The following is a 24,794-nucleotide window of genomic DNA, read 5'->3' as shown; positions in this document are numbered from 1 at the left end:
TGGAGCAGTGGTAGTACAGCTCAACAAAACGAGACAAGGAGCAAAGGGTCTATCTTACTGGAGCCTCTTTTTGTTTTAACAGTACACTTTTTTCTAAAAAATCTCCAAAGTATTGGATGGTCCTAGGTGGATCTCGATGTATCAGATAAGACAGAAGAATAGCGCAGAGAAAGATGCCCTAACCATCGATTGTATTTATTATGAGTAGGGCCCTTCAGTTTCAGTTTTTATTTTATTTAATTTTCCCAGGAATTTATCACTGTTTTTTAATCACAATGAAAAACAGGTGAAAATCAGTGCAAAAAACTAAAAAACTTTTCTGGGTAAATATCGGGATTTATTTTGGTAGATGGGGGGAGGGGGGGAAATGTATTCAGCGGATTAATGCTTTGAATTCCACTCATCAGTGTGGTTTGTTGCAGAACTAGAACAGAACTCATAACACAATGCCACCTCTGAGTTTAAGAAAACAATAAATTTCTAGTCCCCAAATAAAACTTTTCATTTGAATAAACAGTTTACTGTTCTAGACTTAGAGCTATTAGCCTGTAAATATTTACATTTAATAATTGGCCCATACCGTTTGCAGTGCACTCAACTTCATCCTTTTATCCCATTTTTGTTTTTTAAAACTTCTGAATACTTCCTTGTGTTCAGAAATGTATTCTGATACAGATTTTAATTTTCTTCCCATTTTAGTGTGTCAGATCTGTAAACCATTGTCTGCTAACAGCTTGAAATGTGTACACGGTGGGTGTGAGATTTATCAGTATGTTCAGATGCGCACGCACTTCAGAGCTTGCGTGCTGCCTGTTTATTGTGTGTATCTTCTAGACTAATGCATAGCCTTGCTTCAACATGTTGCTTTGCATATACACACAGACTAATGTATTATTGTAATTCATGCATCTCCTGCAACGTATTGTATTTTTCTAATAAAACAAGTTTTTTTTTGTTATATTTGAATGATACAAAAGTAGGATGAAAATCAGAAAAAACTAAACAGTACTTTTTGTAAAACCTGGGAATTTTTTCATGGTTTAAACTGAAAATGAAGGGGGTTAATTATGAGCTAGGTTTCATCATCACCACCACCACCACCTGCTAGCATTTTCATCAGCAGATTTCAAAGCACTTTACAAAGGAGGCCAGTATCACCACCTGATTTTACAGTTGTCGAAACTGAGGCATAGAGATGGGAAGTGACTTATCCAGCAGTCCAGTAGCAGAGGTGGACCGAGAGTCCAGGTCTTCCAAGTCTTAGTCCAGTGCACCAACCATTAGACCACAATAACTCTGCATCATTATCTAGCTATCTATCATACTTATATGGTTCCCATTACTGCAGTATCAGCACCTCACAATCTTTAATGTATTTGTCCTCACAAGCTCCTGTGAGATAGGGAAATACTATTGTCTCCATTTTACAGATGGGGAACTGATGCACATGGAGGCTAAGTGACTGGCCCAAGGTCACACGGGTGTCTGTTTCACAGCAGAGAATTGAACCCAAGTCTGTTGAGTCCTAAGCTACTGCCTTGGCCACTGCAGCATCCTTCCTCACTAATCTTCCTTACACTCTTGTTCTGGTTTTTAGTTTTCCACCTCAGTTGTAGTAACCTATTGGTGGGAGCTACTGTTGCTCCCCTAGAAGCCAGTCCACAATGAAACTGGGATTATTTCCACTGATCTGAATAGACATGGAATTTGGATCTTGGATACAAGTCCTCTAAAAGTGCTGTGCATCCTTAGCTTCCCTTGATGTGGAAGAGATTTGACGGACCCCTGCACTTAACAAGCACCAATGTTTCACCTCACAGGATCAAGCCCTAAAACAGCATCAGCAGTAGACGTGATGTTTTGCCAGCTTCCACACTGAAGATCAGAATGGAATATCAGCTGCTTTCCACAAAAGCTTGGGAGAAAAATAATGAAAATAATCACGAAGATTAAGATTTTTCAGAAGTAAGGAGTAATTTTGAGCACCTAATTCAAGACATTTGAAAGGGACCTGATTCTCAGAAGGTGCTGAGAGCTTACTTTAAGATGAGTTGATAGTTTGCAAATGCTCGGCTGCAATTAATGAATTAGGAAAATAACTTCTTGTGTATTTTTCTTTATAACTACATGGTATATTTCTGCAAAATGACCATTCCATTTTGGACCGTTGTTTTCATATATGTTTAACGTATTTGAAAAAAGAGCTTTGATGTTGCTTGGCCTTTAGTAGAGTGAGTATGGTAGAACATGAAATAATAGAATGGAAAATAAAACCGTCACAGTGAAGTCTTTAGGATAAAATAATTTACTCCTGTTGTGTGCTACCTACTATGGACCATGCAAAGATAAGGTTATCCTTGAGGATGAAGATATTTTGGAATTCCTAAGAAAATATGATTCTGTTGTATGTTTGGTTTACTCAGTTTCAGGTTAGCCTGAGGGTGGATGAAGGTTTAGATGAAATTCACTTTTTTGTGGAGGTGGACAGGCGGAGGGGTTTTAAATATGTACTACTTCCTTGATTAGATGTAGGGTCTTGCCTTTTAAAAGGTGAGGTCAGGCAATGTTCTGTAGCAGGCTATATTTAGCCACTGAATGATTCATTCTTAAAAATTTCCCATATAACTTAATATCAGTAAAAAGCAAGATGACAGCAGGACTCTCTGTTAGAGGGCAAAAAAGATTGATTCAGACTCATCACCTCTAAATAATAAGGCATTGTTTGGTGCTATGACTCAATGAATTTTTTCATGACTGTGATAGGATTTAAGCTCCAAATAGCCTCTTCAAACCCTGTGCATGCTCATTATAAAGTTGTTTGTGATAAATGTACCTCTGACGACAGGCTGGTGTATTTTCCTCCAATCTCCATTACAGTTTGTTGTGAACACTTTAAGCCTGCACTTTGGTATAATTTGTACATTTCTTGACTTTGAAAAACAGCTCAATGGGAAAACAAGCTGAACTTAAGTCAACGGCAGTTAAGGAAAAACCCTTGTAATCAAAGCATTGCTTATAAATCTGATCCTGTAACTCAATAGCAGTTACTAATGGGTAGTCTTTTCAAAGAATGTTCATAGTCCATATATACATATTTATTTATATTTAGTGAGTAGTCCCTTCCAAGACTTTATTGTCCAGGCCAGGACACAGGGAGATAGTGTTTGGCAGCACAACCTTTGTTTAGCTAGTCTGGGAACTAGAGAGCCAAGGTCTGTCTGTATACAGCAGCCTCAGTGAAGAAGAATAACCTTGATATTCATTCCTGCTGACTTCTGTCTCCTATATGCTGTGTGGGATACCACAATATTCACATATCAGTGTGTAATTTTTAAAATCAATGGCTACAAATTACTGGAGTTCTTGTTTGCTGCATGTACCGCACCTGAGTCCTCTATTTGTATTACCATAGTACCCTAGGAAGCACCAGTCAAGGTCCAGGATGCTATTGTGCTAGATACTGAAACAGAACATACACACATCACAACATATGCACAACAGAAAGACCTCTGCCCCTATCTTAGTGTACAATGTAAGTATAAGACGAGAGACAACAGATGGATACAGACAGATGGGGGAGTACGAGGAAACAGTGAGATGGTATTGGTCAGCATGATCGGCAGTGGTCTCACCATGCCAGCAGCCTAGCTTGTCACTTGTTTTGTAGGAATCGTGGCTAAGGAGAGATTTAAAGCAGAGTAATGAGGTAGCTTTGTGGCTATTTATGGGAGCTCATCCCAGGCGTGGGAGACAGCCATGGGAGAAAGCAAGAAGATTCCTGTTTGGAAATTTAACCAGTGGGTCAGGGAGGCTGGTTTCATGAGCCGATGTTGTTATCCTGATAGCGATTGAGAGGGTGGGGGATAGATCAGGGGTCGGCAACCTTTCAGAAGTGGTGTGCCGAGTCTTCATTTATTCACTCTAATTTAAGGTTTTGCATGCCAGTAATACATTTTAACATTTTTAGAAGGTCTCTTTCTGTAAGTCTATACTATATAACTAACCTATCGTTGTATGTAAAGCAAATAAGATTTTAAAAATGTTTAAGAAGCTTAATTTAAAATTAAATTAAAATGCAGAGCCCCCTGGACCGGTGGCCAGGACCCTGGCAGTGTGAGTGCTACTGAAAATCAGCTTGTGTGCTGCCTTTGGCACACGTGCCATAAGTTGCCTACCCCTGGGATAGATCGTGAAGGGTTTTGAAAGGGAAGAAAAGCAGCTTATGCTTGATGCAATTTGAGAAAGGAGAGCCAGTGGAGGGAGTCAAAAGAGGGGAGGGATCAGGTAAATGCTAGGAAAATGATCTCTGCATTAGCATCCTGAATAGAGATGAGCGGGTCAAGATGCGTGTGGGTGGCTGTGATGAGAGGAAGAGAGAGAGAGAACCAGGAATCAAAATTGTAGAGGAAGGCTATCGAGTAGGTGTTGGAGGGTACTATCTGACCCCAAGATGGGAAGAGGAATAGAGAAGAGGCAGATGTGATGCTGTTTACAAGAGGGGAAAGACTGGGAAGAGGGAGAAGGAGCTGGAAGCAGCAGAAACAGGAACATGCCTCCACCATAACATAATACAGGGTGGAGCGTGAGAGAAGGAGAGGCCTCCATAGGAGAGGCAGCTGCAGAGGAAGTGCCTCTCTCGGTAAGTCTATGCTGCATTGCTGTGAGACCCGGGCTTGTGGACTCAGTGTTTCCAAGCCTGCACTTGGGCATCCTTGGCATATTGTAAACCTGGGTTTACAGGTGCTGGATCTGGGCTCACAGCCTTGCTAAACCAAACATACTGCACTATGCAGGCCTCCTGAGTTGGGTCTGCAACTTGACCTGCATGCACACTACAGAATGACAGGGTTTTGGTCTGGGTCAGTGGGACTAGGGCGCACTCTCTCCTCCCCACACACACATCTGCCGCTTGTTGATCCAAGTCAGACTAATTTGTGTGTGGACGGAAGTAGGGCTTGGGCTCAAACTTGAGTTTAGTGTGCAGTGTAGACATACCCTGTGAGAGCCAGGAGGGAGAAGAGGTAAGTGTGAAGAGGTTGTTTATAGCTGGGAGCATTTCAGGAAAAGGGGAGGCGGGAAGGTGGGTGATATGCCTTGGATTAGAAATCGTATCATAAGAGACATGGAGGAGAATGGGGGGCAGGTGTGGAAAGGGAGAGGGAGGGGAAGGGGGGAGGGCCATGGGTGGGGTAAACATCACCAGAGGTGGAGAGGAGGAAGCAGACTTGGAACCTAGATTTGTGGTGGTGAGAGAAGGGGGGATATTGGGGTGGAGAGCCATGGGGAGGAGGATGGATGGTGTGATGAAGAAGAAGGGGTATGGTGAGTGCTATGGGTAAGTGGCCAGTAGATAAGTTCAACAGGGCTACTTTCTCTGCCCTTCAGACCACCACAAACAAGCTGGACGCTTTCCAGGTTTGTAAACACCAGTGTGATATTTATTAGGTCTGCTCCACCAGTTCATCTGGACACCTTGTGCAACAACATGCAAGTGGACATAAACTTTTTCCTTAGTCCCTTCTCCAGGGAGCGAGAGGAGAAGATCTCCTCCTTATCCTGCTGGACTGATTGCTTTCGTTAGCCCCCTGCCTAATTAGGCCATTGAACACCCATCTCCCAATTAAGCCCACTTCAGGGGGGGAATAGCTGGTCCTTAGAGCACATCTACACTGCAGTAAAAGACCTGTGGCATAGCTGAGGCTGGCCTGGTCAGCTGACTCGGGCTGTGGGGCTATAAAATGGAAGAGTAAACGTTTGGACTCGGACTGGAGCCTGGGCTCTGAGACCCTATAAGGGGGAGAGGGTCTAAGACCCTGTACTCCAGGTCGAGTCTGAACATCTACACTGCAATTTCATAACCCCACAGTCCGAGCCCTGCGAGCCTGAAACAGCTAACCTGGGCTCTGAAACTTGGTGCTGAGGATTTTTTATCGCAGTGTAGACTTTCCCGTGTTGTGTTATCACTAGGCTCCTTTGTCTCTGTCAAAACAAGGTTACCGAGAAATCCTCAAAAACCGCCCCAGGGAGGGTCTGAAGGCCTGTTCCTGGCTCCTTCTTTGAGTCTAAGCTGGCTGGGAAGTGCCCCCATTACAGGCAGAGCCCTCTGAATTTGTAGCATTTTGCACCTATTTTGTGCTTGCTTTGCATTGGTGTAAATGGCTACAAAAGGTGCATGGCAAAACAGACTCTGGTCTCTTGACTAGATTGAACAAACAAAATGTCCACTGAAGTACAGTGCTGAGTATTCATTATCTTTTCCGCTACAGTGTGAATCCATGTATTGTCATTTGGCATCAGATCTCTTAACGGCAGTTATCTAGATGGTTCACTGAAACCCTTATGATAGATAGATTGTTTCTTAATTGGGTTTCATTAAATTAAAAGTAAATCATATAGGTAATTTACTAGAAGCATAGTCGATTCTGTAAAATCCCATGCATGAACCAGCAGTAGTTTGTGACCCCTGTCTTTTCAGGTTGCAATCTCAGCTGCTGTGTCGGGGCAGTTCTGCATTGGCGTGCACTCTGGTGGGATTACATTGTAGGTCACTGGTGACTGTGACGAGTTTGGTCCCTTTGGAGTGCCACCTGATGTGCTGGAATGAGTCAGCCTATTCTGGCAGCCTGGGTCCCCTGGCCGTGCTGGGCTAGGCTCACAAACCTTTCAGCCAAACACACAGGCAGGGCCACACCTAGCTACACAGAGTAATGGAGAGCCGCGCTGGGAAGCTTCAGCCTTAGGAGCTTTCTCCAACACTCTGGTGCCCATTTCCTTTAAGGGGTGGGGTGGGGTACAAACCCAGATAACAGACAGAACAAAGCAGATTACTGACCAAATAAAACAACATAAGCCAGCTAAGCTCAATATTCTTAAGAAACAGGTTACAAAATGTAAATTCTCACGGTAAATGTTGTTTTAGGCAGGTTGTAAAGTTTCTGTGGTTCAGAGTTCCAGTTATATTTCCTTTCAGACTGGACCCTTGTCTCAGTGTGGACTCTCCCCTTGCCTTCCCTTCAGGTAACGTTAGCAGTCTTTCTTCTAGGGCAGCCAGCCAAGGAAAGAAGGAGCCCTGTTTACCTTCCTTCCCACCCTTAAATAAGATTTACATAAGGCAGCAATCCTTTGTTTCCCAAACTTTACCCCCTTCCAGTGGAAAGTTACAGGAAATCCCAGGTAATGTTCAGTATCCGGTGACAAGACCACCTGACTCTGTAGTATCACAGCGTCCGTGAGTCAGTCTCCTTGGATTTCAGTGCTGTAATATGTGGGCTGGGAATAAATGGGACTTGCTCCATGCTTATTTTATAACATAATGACTCAAGTTTTCCTTTTTAAATTAAAAAGTGAGTCTTGAACTTCCTCTTCATCCGTATCCAGAACACTTATCCAGAAGCTTAAACAGCTACGTACCAAAGTGCTTATCTCTTGAGAGAAACAGTCACGTCAGAAAAAATAAGTATAATTTGGGTGCGCAGGGAGGTGGAGGGAAACAAAGCATTTCTCACAGCCAGACAACTTACATTGTAATGGTAAGTTAACACAAAGAATTCAGGTACAAACAAGTCAGGAAATTCTTATGTTAGGTGCTTCCGTTGGTTCGACCTTCTGTCCCCTCCTTTGCCACCCGACCTCTGTACACAGGCTGGAGAGCCCTTGCCTCTGCCCGTCTTGCAGTACTAGAGTTTCTCCTTATCCCTGCCTGTCCTTTATTTGTGCCCTCAAGGTTTCCTTCTGCCTCTGGTTGCTTTTGCAATATAGAATGGTGATCACCACCTATGTCCTCAGACATCTTTTTCCCCACCTCAGAACATCTCTTCCTACATAGATCAAAGCTCTCCTCCTAACACTTAAATCCCATGAGTTTGCTGGAGACCTACTGCCCTGTGATGTTGAAGGTGATGAAGTGGTCAAGCAGTAAGAATCCACTTACCACGCGATTGGAAGGGCACGTAGCACAACTCCCAAATGTGGTTGTGTAGCACTGTGTGTACACACAGACTCCAAGTCTGGGAACTGACATTTTCTTTTGGTGTCTGTAGATCAAGCATTCTTGGTCTGTCTTTATTTTTAAATTACTCTAAAGCCTATGGAAGTATTGGAGAAATTCTCAATATTTTTAAGGGCAATTTTTTTGAGGCTTATAGAGTTTGATTGTGTCCCTTTAAATGTAGATTATTGCAGTTGAAAATCCCTGGGTTATGGCTGCATCTTCTCTTTGGAGACTTGTGTATTTAAGAAGAGGTCACCACTTGAGCGTGAGAAAAGGGGTTTATTGAATTGCAAAAGAGCGTACTTGTCTCTGTGAATTCTTTTGAGAACAGGCATACATGATGTGTAATGCTGTTTTGAATGGGCTTCATGCATTTGGCAAATACGAATGGAAACAGATAATAGAGCTAGAATATTGTACTTTTAGGGCCAAGTTCTGAGGTATTTGGCTCATTTTGAAGTCAATAGGATTATTCCTCTCATAAGGAAAGGTGAGTAGGATTTGGCTCGTAATAGCCAGTTTTCTACATTGAACATTTTTTGATCATTCATAATTTCCATCCAAAATCTCTCATTAAAAGTTATAGTGGTAAAATGCTTTGACTCAGCTGCTGTAAACTATCACAGCTCCATTGGAGTCAGTGGGGCTATGACCATTTATGCCTAATGAGGATCCTGCCCCTCTATTTTATTTTCCATAAAATGTTTCAGCAAGAGTGAATGGTCTCGTTGTTTTATAAGGTATGTTAACTAAAAATGAAGTGTGTGATCACCTTAGTTACAAAAATAACTGTCTTTAGCATTAGAGGAAAAAAACATATTCACCTGGGAACCTTCAAAGTTGTTACAACACTTAAGGCCCAATCCTGCTCCCATTGAAGTTGGTAGCAAAATTTCTGGTGATTTCAGTAGACCATAATGTGCGGACAGAAAAAAAGATCAAATTGTTGTTTGTAAAGTATTTCCTTTCCTCGCTGGCTCCCTCTCACCTTCTGTCAGTGAGAGTGAAATGGCTTCACTTTTGAGGTGGAGAAGGGAGTTTAAGGTTGTCAGGGCTCCCTCCCCACTGTGAACTCTGGGGTACAGATGTGGGGACCTGCATGAAAGACCCCCTAAACTTATTTCTACCAGCTTAGGTTAAAAACTTCCCCAAGGCACAAATCCTTTCCTTGTCCTTGGACAGTATTGCTGCCACCACCAAGTGATTTAGCCAAAGATTCTGGAAAAGGACCATTTGGAGTTCCTATTTCCCCCAAAATATTCCTCCAAGCCCCTTCACCCCCTTTCCAGGGGAGGCTTGAGAATAATATACCAACCTTTAATAAAAGTACAGACTAGACTCTTTATCTTTAGGGCACTAAAATCAATCAGGTTCTTAAAAGAAGAACTTTATATAAAGAAAAAAGTAAAAGAAGCACCTCTGTAAAATCAGGATGGAAGATAATTTTACAGTGTAATAAAAAGATTTAAAACATAGAAGTTTCCCCTCTAGGCTCAACTTCAAAGTTACAAAAACAGGAATAAACCTCCCTCTTAGCATAGGGAAAATTCACAAGCTAAAGCAAAAGATAATCTAACGCATTTCCTTGCTGTTACTTACATTTTCTGTAATTTTAGATGTCATTTCAGTATCTTTTTAGGAGCTGGTTTACCTGCTTGGTCTGTCTCTTTGCCCCGAGAGGGAACCAACAAAGAAAGCATAAACAAAACCTTCCCTCCCCAGTTTTGAAAGCATCTTCTTTCCCTATTGGTCCTTCTGGTCAGATGCCAACTAGGTTAATTAAACTGATTAACCCCTTACAGGTAAGTGATTCTGTACCTCTGGTCAGGAGGGATTTTATGTTACAGCATACATAAAGGGAAGGGTAACAAGTTTTATATCTATGACAAAGGTTTTGATCACATGCCTTCTCCAGCTGCAAATATATATGTGTTAGGATTAATAGTAACTTCCCCTTTTTCATTTACTGAGTTACAGTTGCTTTTTCTGCCTTGATCTCCAGTACTCACCATAAATGTTGATTTAAAAGAAAACCCCCAGAAACAAACAGCCATATACCCAAGCTCTTCTCTGCTTTAGTTTTAATCATTAATACATCAAAATATACAAACGATCACACACGTATATCGTGGGAAACAGAGCCTAGAGGTTTCGAAATAAAATAGTTCTGTGCATTAGCTGAATTGGAAAACCTGAGCTGTACATTCTTATAATCTCTGTATGGCAAGCTTTCTGCCTCTTAAGAGCTTCAAAAGATACGGAGGCATTGTCACGATTGACAACCTAATCAAATCATCCTAGTAAGTGCTGGTCTTTGAAAGGCTTTATCAAATTAGGCTGGTGTACAGAAACAGCATTGATAAAGCATTCCAGCCAAGTCAAGCATCTTTTAAAATAATGGCAAAGTGCTATGAAATATCAATACTGTTGTGGGAAAGCAGGTGAACTGTGAATTTGATCACACTGGCACAGGGGAAACCTATTCTGGAGTGTAAATAAAATAATGGACTAATAAAAATGCAGGACTGGAAAGGACCTTGAGAGGTCATCTAGTCCACTCCCTCTCCCCACTTCTCTGAGACAAGACCAAGTATACCTAATCCATTCCTGACAGGTGATTGTCTAACCTGTTCTTAAATACCTTGAATGATGGTGTTCCATAACCTCCCGTGGTGTAAACTGTTCCAGTACTTAACTTTCTAACTTTAAGGATAGTTTTTCCTATCTTCCGTGTTGCAGATTAAGCCCATTACTTCTTGTCGTACCTTTGGTGTACGTGGAGGACAATTGATCACTGTTTATAGCAGCCTTTAATGTATTTGAAGACTGTTAGCAGGCCCCTCCCCATCCCCCAGTCATCTTTTGTTTATACTAAAAGTGCCCAGTTCTTTTAACCTTCATAGGTCAGGGTTTCTAAACCTTTTATTAATATTTTTCTTGCTCTCCTCTGGACTCTCTCCAATTGGTCCACATCCTAAAGTGTGGCGCCCAAAACTGGATGCAGTACTCCAGCTGAGGCCTCACCGAGTGCCGAGTAGAGTGGATAAGAACATAAGAACGGCCGTACTGGGTCAGACCAAGGGTCCATCAAGCCCAGTATCCTGTCCTCTGACAGTGGCCAATGGCAGGTGCCCCAAAGGGAATGAACAGACAGGTTATCATGAAGTGATCCATGCCCTGTCACCCAATCCCAGCTTCTGGCAAACAGAGGCTAGGGACACCATTCCTGCCCATCCTGGCTAATAGCCATTGATGGACCTATCTTCCATGAATCTGTCTAGCTCCCTTTTGAACCTTGTTAAAGTATTGGCCTTCACAACACGCTCTGTCAAGGAGTTCCAGAGGTTGACAGTGTGTTGCATGAAAAAATACTTCCTTGTGTTTGTTTTAAACCTGCTGCCTATTAATTTCATTTGGTGGCTCCTTGTTCTTGTATTATGAGAAGGAGTAAATAACACTTCCTTATTTACTTTCTCTATACCACTCATGATTTTATAGATCCCTATCATATCCCCCCCAGTCGCCTCTTTTCCATGCTGAAAAGTCCCAGTCTTATTAATCTCTCCACATATGGAAGCGGTTCCATACCCCTAATCATTTTTGGTGCACTTTCCTGAAACTTTTCCAATTCCAATATATCTTTTTTGAGATGGGGTGACCACATCTGCGTGCAGTATTCAAGGTCTGGGCATACCATGGATTTATATAGAGGCAATGTGATATTTTCTATCTTATTATCTATCCCTTTCTTGATGATTCCCAACATTCTGTTTGCTTTTTTGACTGCCACTGCATATTGAGTGGATGATTTCAGAGAACTATTCACAATGACTCCAAGATCTCTTTCTTGAGTGGTAACAGCGAATTTAGACCCCATCATTGTATATGTATAGTTAGGATTATGTTTTCCAATGTGCATTTCTTAGCATTTATCAACATTAAATTTCATCTGCCATTTTGTTGCCAGTTTTGTGAGATCCTTTTGTAGCTCGTCGCAGTCTGCCTGGGACTTACCCATCTTAAGTAGTTTTGTATCATCTGCAAATTTTGCCACCTCCCTGTTTACCCCTTTTTCCAGATCGTTTATGAATATGTTAAATAGGACTGGTCCCAGAACAGACCTCTGGGGGACACCACTATTTACCTCTCTCCATTCTGAAAACTGACCATTTATTCCTACCCTTTGTTTCCTATCTTTTAACCAGTTACCAATCCATGGGAGAACCTTCCCTCTTATCAATTACCTCCCATGTTTTGCAAATCACACTCCATTTAATACACCCCAAAATGATACTAGCCCTTTCTGCAGCTTCATCACACTGTTGACTCATATTCAATTCGTGATTTCCTATAGCCCTCAGATCCTCCTCTGCAGTACTATCGCCTGGCCAGTTATTTCCCGGTCTAATACTTTGCATTTACCTTTATTGAATTTTATCTTGTTGATATCAGACCAATTCACCAGTTTATCAAGGTACTTTAGAATTCTAATCCTGTCCCCCAAAGTGCTTGCATCCCCCTCCGAGGTTCGTGTCATCCGCAAATGTTATAATCATGCCCTCTGCTCCATTATCCAATGAAAATATTGAATAGTACCAGACCCTGCAAAACCCTTCAGGCTCCCTGCAGATGCATCTTATAATGTTAATATACTGTAGTTCTGAGTTGTTCTAAAAGTGGAAAACCATTACATTAGTTTGCAAGCAATTTAAATTTTGCAGTCCCTCAGGCCACATGACCCACTTGAGTGGGAGGATGTGAAACTCCTGACAGTCACTAGACCTGTGGAGACTTTCTGGTCCTTGAAAAATATTCCATTTACGTAAGAAAGATGCTACCATAGTTCTCATGGATACACAGGGCCGGCCCCAGGGTTTTTGCCACCCCAAGCAGCAAAAAGAAAAAAAAAAAAGAAAAGCTACGATCGTCATCTGCAGCTCTGCTGCTGCCGCTTCAGTCTTCAGCGGCAGTTTGGCGGCTGGTCCTTTGCTCTAAGAGGGAGTGAGGGACCCGCTGCTGAATTGTTGCCGAAGACCCGGATGTGCCACCCCTCACCGTGGGCCGTCCCAAGCAGCTGCTTGCTGGGTTGGTGCCTGGAGCTGGCCCTGTGGATACAGAAGCATTTTCATTTTTCTCTTCTAATGGAGCAAAACCTTACAAACACTTTCTGATTGTCTTGTCAGTTCAGTGTTACGCTAATAAAACCTTGCTGTAATATACATACACTCAGAAGAATCAGTTTAAAGATGACTTCATAAAATATGTGAAGTCCTTCACTTCCCTTTCCAACTCAGTTAAGCAGAACTAAGTTCCTTTAGGGAAACTGAGAACTGCTTTTACTGTGATGAAGTAGGTATATTTTAATTTATTATATTTTTTAGGTGAAATCAAATAGGAATGAATCTTCAAGTGGAGTAATCTTTTTGGACTTGATCTACTTTGGATTTGCTAAATGGTTAAAATAAATGATGAGAATTGTAATGGTAGACAGCAGTTGCCACAAACAAAATACAAATAAAATGTGGGAATTTCCCTTGCAAAAATACGTTTCCAGATTAACAAACTCCCTTTCCCACCCCTACCTCTTCCTCGACCTATGTTTAAGTTTATTTTGTTTAACTGAATAGCATCATTTTTGTTTTGAGTTATCTGCCAAGTGTTATCCAGAAGTTGGTATTGGCCCTTCACTGAAACTTCGATACTTAATTAAAAAGCAATACTTAATTTTATGTATAAAATAATGTTTAGAAAATTGCTCCCTAGAGCAAAATTGTTGACAGTCTGTCTCCCAAGTCCTTTCCCTTTGACTTACTCTAGAATACAAATCTTTTGGTTTCAAGGAATCAAAATCCTTTGCTGTACTTACGACATGATCTTAAAAACAATCAAACAAGTATCTTTTGGGTGAACAACATTTTGCCTCAAAACTATGGGGAAAGTAAGCTTATGAATTAGTGCAGTGATGGCATATTTTGCCTGGTAACTAACTACTAATTCTCAAAAAGAATGAGTCTGAAAGAACGAAGGATCATTCTCTAAACTTTTACATATGGAAAGGCTGAAATCGGTCTCTCTTTATCCTTATTTAAAAAAAAAAAAAGTGTCCTGAAATATATTTTACTCTCTCTGAAGAATTGGAATTTAATGGTGCTGTAAATGAAGTGATAATTGCCAATCATGTACAGAGCCGAATATTTTAAAACTCTTTAATATTGGCCTATGAATAATTTAACAAAATAAGGTCTATTCACTTTCATTAGCATCAGATGATCGCCAGGTGATGAGCTTAATGTTTGATGACAGGAAAGAAACTTGCTGGACAGAATGCTAAGAATAAATATTTTAGCTCTTTGAAATACCTATTGCATTTATTTGAACTCTGGGTACATGTTTGTATTAAATTCGGTTTTCTGCTATGCTGAACCATTTTGATTATTACACTTGAATATAGACTTCAGCATTTTCTGTTGAGGAGAGCTTGGAACATTACTCCAGTGTGACAATGTTCTGAGTTCCATTGCCTATTAATATTAATCTAGTTCAGTGCACTGATGCATACTGTAACTGAAATCGCATGAGTAATCCTATTAGAAGCAGGGGGATTGTCGAAGCAGGGCACTTGGAAATAAAATTTGGTATCTGATCTGTTTTTGTGTGAGTAAGTTGCTGTATGCAGCACAAAGGCTGAAGTTTTTAACCCTTAATAGGCATCATTATCATGATTTTTGAGGTAATGGCTAAAATGTTCAAACTTGGGAGTGGGGCCTGAATGTATATATCTGTGTGCATTCCCATTGTATTCCGTTTTTAGAGATAATTGTATGCAAAAAGGCTGCAACTTATGCTCTGTACTGAAATGCAAACAGCAGTTATTAAACATCTCTCTGAGCAAATATGTATTTAACTTTTATACAATGTTAAAAATTAAGTGTTTTTTACTATAGTAAAAATATCTGAGGCATAGAATATCAGGGTTGGAAGGGACCACAGGAGGTCATCTAATCCAACCCCCTGCTCAAAGCAGGACCAACCCCAACTAAATCATCCCAGCCAGGGCTTTGTCAAGCCAGGCCATAAAAACCTCTATGCATGGAGATTCCACTGTCTGTCGTCTTCCCCCTCGCTCCCCGGTAACCCATTCCAGTGCTTCACCACCCTCCTAGTGAAATAATTTTTCCTAATATCCAACCTAGACCTCCCCCACTGTAACTTGACACCATTGCTCCTTGTTTTGTCATCTGCCACCACTGAGAACAGCCGAGTTCTGTCCTCTTTGGAACTCCCCCTCAGGTAATAGAAGGCTGGTCTCAAATCCCCCCTCACTCTTCTCTTCTGCAGACTAAACAATCCCAGTTCGCTCAGCCTCTTCTCGTAAGTCATGTGCCCCAGCCCCCTAATCATTTTCGTTGCCCTCCGCTGGACTCTCTCCAGTTTGTCCACATCCCTTCTATAGTGGGAACCCCAAAACTGGACTCAGTACTCCAGATGCAGCCTCACCAGTGCTGAATAGAGCGGAATAACCACTTCCATCCATCTGCTGGCAGTGCACCTACTAATGCAGCCAAATATGCCATTAGCCTTCTTGGCAACAAGGGCACACTGTTGACTCATATCATCCATTGTAATCCCCAGGTCCTTTCCTCAGGACTGCCGCTTAGCCAGTTGGTCCCCAGCCTGTAGCAGTGCATGGGATTTTTCCGTCCTAAGTTCAGAATTCTGCACTTTTCCTCGTTAAACCTCATCAGATTTCTTTTGGCCAAATCCTCCAATTTGTCTAGGTCACTCTGGACCCTATCCCTACCGTGCAGTGTATCTACTTCTCCCCACACCTTAGTGTCATCCATGAACTTGCCAAGGGTGCAATCCATCCCATCAATCCAGATTATTAATGAAGATGTTGAACAAAAACCGACTCCTGGGGCACTCTGCTTGATACCGACCTGTTGATCACTACCAATTGAGCCCAACGTTCTAGCCAGCTTTCTATCCGCCTTATCGTCCATTCATCCAATCCATCCTTGTTTAACTTGCTGGCAAGACTGCTGTGGGAGACCGCATCAAAAGCTTTGCTAAAGTCAAGGTATGTCATGTCCACTGCTTTCCCCATATCCACAGAACTAGTTACCTTATCATAGAAGGCAATCAGGTTGGTCAGGCATGACTTAGATAGTGCCTGTTATGTTGAAGGACCCGTAAAACATTTTACATGCCTAACAAACTGTTGTGCAGATGCATAGATCACTTGGTTCATCAAGGAAGTGCATCCTCCCTCTGAGGTGGAACATGGCAGCTGTTGAATAGCGCACAGCAATGCTGTGTGTATGCTCCAGCTGAAGCACCAGAGGGAATTTAGGGAGGCGGAATGTAATTATTAATTTATCTGTTTTGGCAGTGTTCTGATTCTGATAACTTTAAATTGCAGAAGTTAAATGTGATGGCACACTCATGCTTATTTTTAAAGAAAACAATGCAGCTGATGTCACTGGAACAGTGTTTAATTTACTCCTTTCTCCCCTAACAGCGTGTCTTTCTGTAGGCTCTCCTCAGCTCCCACTGCGGTCTGGACTCAGAGTAGGAGTTAGTGCTGCTCATGAGTCTGTGGTGTGCTTCGGGGAGCAGCTGTTCGCCAGTGCCATTCCCGTGAGGAGTGTTAGGGGGTTTTCCCTTCACCCCCTCCCATGTTTCTTGTCACAAAGACAGAAAGCAGAAATCTGAAGTGCAGGCAATGCAATGTTTATTGGGGTTAGTTTCAAGCAAGTATATCCATAGCTCTGATGTTGCAGAACCTTTACCAGGGTCCCCATTTCCTCTTCCTTAGCAGGCATAATTTTCCCTGTAGTGCACACCTTTGGTCCCACCCCTTACAATTTATGGTCATGTTGTGTTTTGGAGGGCTGTAAGTCAGGGGGCATTGGTACCACCTCTTTTGTAACCCATGGGAGGAGTAGGGAGTGAGGTTGTGCTTTGGTCAGGGACAGGCATTTCTTTGGGTTTTAGTGTTTCTTATACTTTCCCCCCCGCTATCCCTCTCACCCCTCCCAACTGGTTGCTTGACATTTTCTTAGGAGAGGCGTTGAGGCAGGACTGTTCTTCAAGTGTATGCTCGTATATTACACTGCCACCATACGCAGCAACACTGGAGCTCTATTCCTTTATCTTTTCTCATTATACTAACAAACCCATCTGGCCAGGCAGAAGCAATACAGTGTCTTTGTTCTTTGTTCACACATATTAGTAAGACTATAAGAGTATCAATAATCAAACCCAAAATTATATCTCAGGCTAACAGACAGACCTATATTCTAGCAAGGGGTCCTGACCACGTAGAGTTGCAGAAAGGAACCTCTGTGTCGGCTCAAAGGCACATGAGGAAACCTCAGGTGGAAGTGATGTTCTCTCCCTTCTGTGACCCTCACCGCAGTTATACTACGTCTGTTCTCCTTCACCAGTGGAAATGGCGGGGAGTATCAGGCTGAACAGAAGTTAAGTATCCAGTGGCAATATATGTAATGGATTATCTTCAAAGAGTAGGCTTTTTGGCCTAGCCTTGGATATACTGGTAGCATGTGGCCCTGGCGCTGAACCACAACTGAGTTATGGGGGTCCCGGTCCATACTTATACCCTGAGCTGAAGGCGTGGTGCACATTGTATCTCTGGATTGTGTTGCTCTTGATACAATTAATGCTCAGAGGACAGCGCTGTCAAGCTGCAGAGGGAACAGCATCTGGTCCACTGTGGATGAATGGAGATGCAGCTTGGAGTCCTTAGTGAGATCCTTAGCTGGTCTAAATTATTATAGATCCTTGAAATCAGAAGAGTGGTGGTGGTGGGCATTAAGGGCAGGGGTTGGGGAAATGGAGTGTTGTGGAGGGTTCCCCTTTCCCCTAAAAGGAGTGACTTGATTATACATCATAGTCACCATCTGGTTTGATTTTATTTCTCTGTGTATTTCAGAAGTTTCACTTGGGCATAAGTTTTCGTGGGCTAAAACCCACTTCATCAGATGTAGGCAGGTAGAACTCCTTGCCTGAGGAGGCTATGAAGGCGAGGACTATAACGGGGTTTAAAAGAGAACTAGATAAATTCATGGAGGTTAAGTCCATTAATAGCTATTAGCCAGGATGGTTAAGGAATGATGTCCCTCGCCTCTGTTTGTCAGAGGGTGGAGATGGACAGCAGGAGAGAGATCACTTGATCATTACCTGTTAGGTTCACTCCCTCTGGGGCAGTTGGCATTGGCCACTATCAGTAGACAGGATACTTGACTGGATTGGACCTTTGATCTGACCCAGTGTGGCCATTCTTATGGTCACGTATATATACACAGTACATGAAAAGATGGGAGTTGCCTTACCAGGTGGGGGGGTCAGTGCTAATGAGACAATTCAGTTAAAGTGGAAGTGGGCTAATTTCAATAGTAGAATACGAAGGGTGGAAAAATCACTTTTGAAGTGGTAATGAGGCCAGTGTAAACAGGGTGGCCCATTTCTTACAATTGACAAGAGGGTGTGAGTAACAGTAGGGGAAAATTAGTATGGGGAAATTAGCTTTTGTAGTGACATAGCTACCACACTGAAACCTGTCATTCTATTATCTGTATGCGGTACATGTAAGAGGCTTAGGAAAAACTAGTTAATCTTAACATAGACTCCGGGGCTGCTCCAGGCCTCAGCATGCTAAGCACGTGCCTGGGGCGGCAAGCCACTGGGGGCGCTCTGCCGGTCGCTGCGAGGGCGGCAGGCAAGCTGCTTTCAGTGGCATGCCTGCGGAGGGTCCCCTGGTCCTGCGGCTTCGGGTGTGCCGCTGAAGCTGCAGGACCTGTGGACTCTCCTGAGGCAAGCCGCCGAAGGCAGCCTGCCTGCCGTGCTTGGAGTGGCAAAATGCCTAGAGCCGCCCCTGCATAGACTTACTTCGTTTTACTGTTGCTCCTTTGGCCAGTACAGCTTCAAATATTAAGGGGATGCAAAAAATAAACAAATCCTTGGCTTCTGTGAAGCTGCAAGAGAGCCATGTATCCCAGTTTTACATACATATATGCTGCAAAATGGTCTCTCTTCCACAACAGATGCTCTGCTTGATTCTCAAATGCTTTGCACCTTGGGTAGTCTTTTACACCTCTGCAACGTAGGTGTAAAATGCTACCAAATCAGATTTCTCTATTCATGGAAAGGTTGGTGTTTTTACATCCACTTTGCACAGGTATAAATGACATCATATGGTGCAAGGCTGGGGAATCAGCCCCTTTGTGCCATCTTTCACATCATCCTTTCTGCATCAAATGCCCTCCCTACTCCAGCCTGTCAACCTCCTTTCTTATTTCAGATTCCTTCATAAGATTTCTTCCCTCCGCAGCACCCACAGAAAGGTGAATCACAGTCTCAAATAATAATAAAGTAATCCAGCCATTCTGTACTTTTCCAGTGTGTTTGGTTTATCTACTCTGTCTTGTTTGTTAGAATGTTAAGGTCTTTGGGAAAGACTCCCCTGTATTTTGTCTTGTTTAATAGTGAGTGCATTGTTAGGGTTTTAATAAATACTAATGAGCTGTAGCCATGCATATTTTTTATACCTTACTTGTAATCATTCAGTGAAATCTGTCTACTTTTGCCCTTTTAATGCAAGAGCAAATGATACTGCTTTGTGACTTAAATATCTGCTTCCACAAAATATGCCTCAACAAATCTGTATTTACTCATAAATAAGGAAGGTTTTGCTTATGAAAGCATTGACTTAGAGGTCAGATAATAAGGGTTATATTCCAGACCTGGCCATTGACTTTCTTTGTGGCCTTAGGAAAGTTACTTAACTCCTCTGTGCCTAGGATTCTCATCTGTCAATCGGGTGAAGTAGTAGGAGGGTGAGGTTGTGACACTCATTTCATTAATATCTGCAAAGGGTTTTGAGATCCTCAAATGGAAGGTGATAAATATTATTGTAGTATTTATTTTATGATATTTGTAAAATGTTAATATTTAAAAAAGCTTTTTCCACAGCACTGGTGAAGCCTGCATGTAATTTCTAATACTTTAAGAATAGCATCTTGATTGAACGTTGGAGCTATTACTACCAGCAGTACATGGGCAGTAGAATGAAAGTGCTTTGCATGATGTGATGCTTTATCACTGATTTTATGCCTGTCTTTAAGACGGAGTTTCTTTATATTTCCTTCCTCCACTGTGTCATTAGCTATAGTGTAGAGAAATAGCATAATGAAGCAACAGGAGGTATGTATAATGCTCTGAGATTATCAATAACTGTTACTGTACCTCGAAAGGAATGTAACAAGTGCCGCATGTACTTTATTCCCAGTTTTGTAGCTGTTGTGATTTAGTGTGGCTGCCTGTAATGATTTGTAGTATCAAGGTATACGTGCATAGGCAAATTTAACAATGATACAGGTGTTAGTTGAGCACGTCTTTTTGTATCTACAATCCAGACTATCCAGTTTTTCTGTAATTGTGTGATGGCTATCTTCATCTTTCTTCCTTTACTGCTCCCCAGTGGCTACGTCTGTCCTCAGGCCAAAGAGAAACCTAGCAAGAATGGGATGTATTGTGATCAAAAGATTGCAGAAGAAGAAATGGTAAGCTAAGCTGTGTCCTATCTTGTTTCCCTGAGCATATATTCAATAATGTGGAGTAGAAAGAAGACCCGAAGGAAACAGATGCCTCCACATTAGAACATTAGGAATTTGTAGCTTCAGAATACTAAACTGCAGTTTTGAGGCATTTGTCTCTTTCTGCTTGCTAGACACAGCAAGCCAGACAGCACTGATGTCAGTTATTGAGTTTGGTGAGAATGATGGAAAAGGATGTGGAGGCACAATTCTGTTCTCAGCCTGCAGAAATGACCAAGCCAGTGAGGGCAGAGTTCCTGGGCCAAAGCCCACCTGATGTAAGTAATTGTAGCTGTGTGGACATCAGCAGAGCTATACCAGTTAACACCAGCTGAGGCTCTGGTACTGTGTATTTCTAGATAGAATATAGCCCTTTACTCTGATGACGCAAAGATCACTACCAAAGACTTTCATCATAAAGAATACCATGTGGCTATATTAATATTTAGTGCATGCATAGTTATACGTTCTGCGTAATGTGAAGATTCTGACGAATTTGTCATCTTCTCTAGGCATGCAGATTTGGAAAGGTGCTTTTTGTTTATTTAAAAATTGAAATAAATGGAGAATAATTAAGTTAAAGAGAACATGTGACATTTTTTCTACTATGTAGAAGTGAGTTAGAAAAGGGGAATGTTTCTAGTGCTGAACTAGGAATATTTTATCTCCTAGAGGCATGTTGAACGTTTCAGGTGGAGTTATTAGTCATGTTAACAGCCACTGGGATTTGATTGGATTATTGTATCCATGAATATTCCTGATGAGTCATAGTGTTGAAAATGTTGCCTTTTGGACAACTGTAATATTCATTTCAAGTTTGAACTAACTTCTAAAATATATCATCAGTAAGATCAGAAAGAGGTTAATAATGAGTTCAGTTTAAAAAATGCAGTAGGACTTCCTTTTTTAGGATAACTTCTAGACTTGAATACAGGTACGTGAGATACATACAGCATATGACGCCATGAATAGGAAACAAGGCTGGATGTGTGCAGATGAGAGTCTGTTCGTAGTTCTGCCCACTTACTCAGTCTGAGCTTGGGCAAGTTAATTAACTACTTCGTGGCATATTATATCCTGCTATAAAATGCAAATAAAATATTTATTGGTCTTTGCAAAGCACTGAGAGATTTACCTCTTAAGTAGTATTCAGTCTAATTTGGTGTGTAAATAACATGCAAAACAGGAAGGAAGATAACATAGGATCCTTGCCTCCAAAGACAGAAGATGTTTGTTTAAATTAGTGTATAAATACACTCCAGGAGCCATTATTATTTTATTCTAGACATTAAACTTTCAGAATCTGTAAATAATTTTTGCTTAAAATAACCAATTCTTAATTGGGGCATTCATTTGCATATGATACATAGTCATCAGAAACGTCTGTCCTAAAATTCTAATCAGCTTTGCTTTTTTAAGAACAAAGTTCTCTAGTTTGCTTTCCCTCTTTCTTTCACTTTATGAAGTAAACCTCTACCCTATTATAATGCCACCCAGTATAACATGAATTCGGATATAACATTGGTAAAGCCGCGCTCCGGTGGTGCAAGGCTGCGCGCCCCAGCGGATCAAATCAAGTTCAATCTGACGTGATTTCACCTATAATGCGGTAAGATTTTTTGGCTCCCAAGGACAGCGTTATATCGAGGTAAAGGTGTATATGGTTGAACTATGGCTTTTCAGTCTTTAGTCTCTGATTGTAATGCTCCTGTTGACTGTAGCAAGTCTTTTTTCAGTTATCTAGCGGAGAATGAACAATCATTCAGATTGAGTTGGAATTGTATAATCTTAACATCCCATGGTGCGTATTTTGACCCATTTTTTTGGGCTTCTGAACTGTTTATAGAAAAATGTGAACTTTTAATTTGACTGCCTCACTGCCTCTGCACTTAAAATTGGTACTCCTCCCCCGATGTACACATTTTTTGAATTGTCTCATTTAAAAATTAAGAGGATTTTCTTATTTTTACTATAGAAATTCCCATTCTTTCACAGAGTACTTATAAACCTTGAACACTTGCAGTGGGGGAGAGGAAAATGAAATTGGTCACGCACAAGGGAGAGGACATGTTGGTAGGTAGGGCTTAAAGAGAAGAGTTTCTTAAGCACCAGTAGCATTTTAAGTATAACTTGTGTATCACTCTGCAGAAGAGCCATCAGCTTTGAAAAGCATAAGCGGTATATGTGTTAATTTTCCTTTTTGCAAAGCTGAAATTCACAATCAACAATTAATAAATGAGAGATGCTGCTGAATTTGGTTTGAGAGAAGCTGTGTTTCGTTAATCCTAAGAAGTTTATTTGCAAAGGAAAAAAAAATTTTTTTGTAGTGCACCTGCTGAAAATCAGAATGTCGTTGCTGTTGATCTGGATATCCATCACTGTGAGGTTGAGGTCATTGTTGTTGACAGCTCCTACTCTTCTACCTATAAAAGTCTTTTGTTACTAGCATGTTATGCTACTTCATGGCTGCTATGGTAACAGATGAGAGAAGACACTGCGCTTGCATACTAACGCTTAACAGCACAGATGCAGAGCGTAGCTGTGAATCTAGCTGCGGGGAAAGCGTTCACAAACCCACCAGTGATCTGGGAAATGAATCACCAGTTAAAACCTGAGTAGGGAGGGATTTCCATATTTCCTTACTAATAAACATGTGTCGAATCAGATTTATGCTATTAGGAGAGGAGAGCATGACAGACTGCAGCCCTGACATACCATAAATTAGAGGTTCCTCAAAAGTGAGACACTTTCCCAGAGCCAACCCCTCACCAGGTTTCAAACCCTGGGCTCCAGCTTGAGCTCAAATACAAGCACAGCTATTTTTAGCCCTGTAGCATTAACCTCAGGAGCACAAATCACTTGACCCAGGCTTTTTGACTTGCTGTTGCAGGTCCTTTTTTTGCAGTGTAGTCATACCCTTAGTGACATGGGAACTTTTGAAACTCTCAACCAGAATCACAAGTGAAATGGGGAGGTGGGTTGGGGGCAGAGAGAACAGGGTGAAATGAGGGGGGAGTGCAGCACGCTGGAGGGCTGTAGGCGGAGATGAGGGGTTAATGAAGGTGAGAGGAATGTTTTAGAGAGAGCCGGGATGGGGGAGAAAAAGAATATTGGTGATTGGTGATTTCAAGTGAGAGGAAGAACTGGTCAAGGAAGACCTTGTTCCTTGCATTTTGGATGGGGTGAATGAGAGAGGTGGAAGAAGGGAGAACTGGAGTTGTGGAAGATAATGGGGGAAGTAATTAGAGCCTTGGCTGGTGTGTTGATTTGTGGAGAGAGGAAGAAATGAACACATTTAAAGAAACTGCTGAAATTGCTCAGTGCCTGCACAATTTATAAAAGTAGTGAATGTGACTGTCTCCATGCGTACTCTAAAAGGGAATCCTGATGTCCTGTCACTCTGAAAGCAAAGGGACAGCGATTTGTTGCATTCATCTCTGCCCTAGCTTTTCTCTTTATTTTTTCTTTTTATAATTAGATAAAATGAAACTGCATAATTCAGTCCTTCGAATGACTCGGTCATTCTTCTTCCTGCCTGTAATTGAGGAGTGCGCCTGTAGGAGATTGCTAGCTTATGATGGGAATGAGTGTTAGTAGATGAGAGAACAAATGACGTGATAGATGTGTGGTCTTGTTGCTTAGTGTCAGAGGGGTAGCTGTGTTTGTCTGGATCTGTAAAAAGCGACAGAGTCCTGTGGCACCTTATGGACTAACAGAAGTATTGGAGCATAAGCTTTCGTGGGTCAATACCCACTTGTTGCTTAATGCATTAATAAAAGGCGTTCAGATCCTACCATGATGAGTGTGGTATAAAAATCTGTTTGCAATAAATAAATAAAAGGGGCAGGCATGCAGCAAAGCGGGACCTACCCTAAAAATATTGTTTCATGTACTCTTCAAATTTGGAAGAAGTTTAAAAATACAGTACATAAACGAAAGATACCTGTTAGCTTCCATATTTTGGTGTGAATTTATTTAGTCATAACTCTGTACCCTCAGCAGATCAATGTCTTTTGTTAGCCTAAGACACTTTTGTTCATTTCAGGAATCAGAATAAATATTTGTCATTGTTAAAGGGTTTTAGTCGTGTTAAATGATGTATTTAAAAATAATTTGCTGTATAAATTAACCTCTTAGATTATTACAACTGAAACTCTAATTTAGTTTGAAGTGAATATTCACTCACG

At 41.6% G+C, this 24,794-nt stretch overlaps 1 protein-coding gene across 5 annotated transcripts in view; it reads left to right on the top strand.

The window, feature by feature from the left end:
• Positions 1–24,794, top strand: part of ARHGAP32 (Rho GTPase activating protein 32) — a 403,957-nt gene that overhangs the window by 31,475 nt on the left and 347,688 nt on the right. For 4 of the 5 annotated variants that reach the window (XM_050921528.1, XM_050921525.1, XM_050921521.1 and 1 more), the window contains exon 1: positions 20,502–20,574. The exons of the other annotated variant lie outside the window; for it this stretch is intronic. The gene's annotated coding sequence lies outside the window, so the exon portion shown is untranslated. Of the gene's footprint in view, positions 1–20,501; positions 20,575–24,794 lie in introns of those variants that run through there. 5 annotated transcript variants of the gene reach the window in all.

Source organism: Gopherus flavomarginatus, chromosome 13, assembly GCF_025201925.1.
Source record: "Gopherus flavomarginatus isolate rGopFla2 chromosome 13, rGopFla2.mat.asm, whole genome shotgun sequence".
Classification (NCBI taxonomy): domain Eukaryota; kingdom Metazoa; phylum Chordata; order Testudines; family Testudinidae; genus Gopherus; species Gopherus flavomarginatus.
Note: the sequence above shows the minus strand (reverse complement) of the source record. Positions and strands in the feature narration are given on the sequence as shown.